Source organism: Cornus florida, unplaced genomic scaffold (assembly GCF_030987335.1).
Source record: "Cornus florida cultivar Cherokee Brave unplaced genomic scaffold, ASM3098733v1 CherokeeBrave_3.0.0_Hap2_Chr01, whole genome shotgun sequence".
Taxonomy (NCBI): domain Eukaryota; kingdom Viridiplantae; phylum Streptophyta; class Magnoliopsida; order Cornales; family Cornaceae; genus Cornus; species Cornus florida.
In genome coordinates this window covers 52,595,876-52,599,075 of record NW_026775571.1, presented here as the reverse complement: position 1 = coordinate 52,599,075, position 3,200 = coordinate 52,595,876, and the positions used below count along the sequence as shown (strand labels likewise).

The 3,200-nt window shown below is 36.9% G+C and overlaps 1 pseudogene; it reads right to left on the bottom strand.

Moving 5' to 3' along the window:
- Window positions 1-247: 247 nt before the first annotated feature.
- On the bottom strand, window positions 248-346 carry LOC132283424 (small nucleolar RNA R71; annotated as a pseudogene).
- Between the last annotated feature and the right edge of the window lie 2,854 nt (window positions 347-3,200).

The window sequence follows — 3,200 nt, the reverse complement described above, 5'->3', positions numbered from 1 at the left end:
ACTATCATGGACTTCCAAGTGAAGAACCTTAGAAGCATTTAGATGAGTTTCTTGAAGTATGTTCCACTGTGAGATACATGGACATGCCGAAAGAGGTCTTAAGGCTTAAACTTTTCCTATTCACCCTTAAAGAAAAGGCAAAATATTGGTTTAACAATCTTAGGCCTTTTTTCATAACTTCTTGGGCAGAAATGCAACAAGAGTTCTTGAAGAAGTACTATCCGGTTTCTAAGACTAATGCCATGAGAACCTCAATTTGAGAGTTTTCACACGGGGATGGGGAAACGTTCCATGAGGCATAGGAAATATTCAATGAATTACTTAGGAAATGTCCACATCATGACATGCCCAAATAGCAATTAGTTTAATATTTCTTTGAGAATTTATCCGATAATTAAAAGGGCATGGTTGATGCTTCCATGGGTGGCTCTTACATTGATAGGTATGAGGATGACGTGTGGCGTCTTTATAAGAGTATGAGTGAAAATTCTTTGCGTCGAACTTTATCTTCTAAGAATGGTAGGAATTCAAGTGGAAGGAAGAGTGTTGGCTTACATTAAGTTGACCATTCCAATCAAATAGCCGCCGAGATGAAATCCTCATCTCAAAGTTTTGATCAATTCTTGATCAACCAAAACTTGGCAAATCAAGTATCTTCCTTCCCTAACCATTCCCATCATGCATCCAATGAATCATGTATGACTTGTTCAAGTGTTTTACATTCTACTTCCAATTGTCCCCATGGACATGTGCAAAGTGAGCGTCATGAATAAGTCAATGCAGCTTTTCTTAATCAAGGGAACAATCCTTATGACAATAACTATAATTCTAGTTGGAGGAATCACCCGAATTTCTCTTGGAGAAACCAAAGGGAAGGCTCAAACCCTTCCCAAGGTAGTTTTTAAGGAAAATACATTCCACCTTCAATGCAAGGCCAAGGATTACAAGGATATAGACCATATCAATCATAAGGAAATTAATTTTCTAATTCTCATTTTCTTAATAGACCATTATATGCTCAAGGAAATTCTAGGAGTCCTGCTTTTGAAGAGAAAGTTTTGACCGCTTTAAGCATTTTAGAGGCGAACACTCAATCACTTCATTCTCATTCTCAATCCATTGCTAAGCTAGAAACCCAAGTTGGGCAAATCGCTAGTACTTTAAATGCTATAGAGATAGGGAAAATGCCTTTGAATGCCCCACCAAAGCAACAATGTGTTGTAGAGACTCATTCCTCATCGGAAAGTCCTATAATAGAGCATGTCAATGCGATGAAAACCTTGAGGAGTGGGAGAATCATTGACAACCAAGTAGGTGTGTCCAATGAAGAGAGTGGACCGGTGCAACCCAAAGTTGACACCCGTCCCGTTTCTTATCATATTTTTCCTTCATTGCATATGCATGATCATTCAAATGAGAAAGTGTCAAAAAGATGATTTGAAAAATGAGTTCAAAAGATGATTTGAAAAATGATTTGAAAAATTCTTGTGTTGATGATATTTCAAAGAAGGATTTTGAAAATTTTTTGAGCCAAGAGCTCCATTTCCGGATGCCTTGAAATGATCCATTTATCTTGACAAGCAAAAGACAAAGACAAATGAATTCATTGATATGTTTAGGCAAGTAAAGGTTAACCTTTCGCTTTTGGATGCAATCAAGTAAATTCTGGCTTATGCCAAGTTTTTAAAAGATCTTTGCATCCAAAAGAGGAAGAACAAAAGCCAAGCACCTAGGAAAGTGGTCTTGACCAAGCAAGTGAGCTCTATTTTGCAGCATAACACTCTTCCAAAGTTCAAAGACCCCGGTTCACCTACTGCATCTTGTGTCATTGGTGACCATGTCATTAATCGGGCTCTTCTAGACTTAGGAGCAAGTGTTAATCTTCTTCCATACTCGGTATATGTCAAATTAGGCTTAGGAGACTTGAAACCGACGTCGGTGGTTTTGCAACTTGCCGACCGATCCATTAAAAAGCCTAGGGGTATCATTAAGGATGTATTGATTAAGATTGATAAATTTTTCTTCCCCGCTGATTTCGTTGTCATTGACACGGAACCGGTCCCGAATCCTAAGAGCTAAATTTCCATTATCCTTGGCTGTAATTTCTTGGCAACCGCGAATGCCAACATTAATTGTAGTATGGGAATAATGAAGATCTCATTTGGCCACATGAAGGTGAAGTTGAATAGCTTCAATCCAACCCCGAATTCATTTGACAAGCATGAAGAAGTGAATGTTGTAGAGAAATGTTATACTAATAAATGTGAAGGAATATAGTCTTTGCTTGAAACCAAAATTTCAAAAGGGTTATCTTCAACCCTGAATTCGAAAAAAGTTGTTTCAAAATCTTGTTTTGAAAGGGCATAGAAGCCCAAATATCACATTGAAAAAGGACCAACAAGTTCCTTTGAGCGTAATCCAACAAGTTCTCTAGGGAACCAGTTGTTGGGTGGAGTTTAAAGTACTTATCACCTCATTAAGGAGGGGATGCACTACAAGATGTTTGATCCGGACTAAAAAAAAAAAGCCCAACGTCTTGCTAGAGACGTTAAAGACTAGTACATTTCGTAGGGTGTCATAACCCTATTCCTCCCTCATTTTTATTTTAAATTTAATTTCTTGTGAATTCTAGATATTTGCTTTAGGTTCATATTCATTGCTAGGAACTGTGATTAGGATTGCATGCACTTTCATGTTAAAAATGGACATTTTGTTCCTATTCGATCGATCTCAAAAGAGGTTCGATCGATCGAACTCCATACCTGCATCCAATCGTCTCTCGGTCCCATCGTTCGAATAAAACCTGCATATTTTAGCTCTCTGTCTGATCGATCGTAAATTATTCGATTGATCCAGATTCATCTTGGATAGATTTGCAGTCTCAACACTTAGAAAAATTTTGAACCTGCATCCAACCTGCATCCAAAGACCTCTTTGTCTCATTGTTCGAACATGTCTGCACGTTTATGCATGTTCGATCGATCGAAAAGTTTTTGAGATCGATCTAAATATCTTTGGTTTGACTTTTTCTTCCTTTTTTGAATTTTAAGCTTATTTATTCAAAGCAGCATTACGTCTAGCTAGAGACGTTAAACTTAGCAATCATTGTTAATATTTTCTTATATATTATTTAATCTTGCTTTTTTTTTTTTTTTTTTAAAAAAAATATATAATATTTCACTATTGTGCCCTTATGTGTA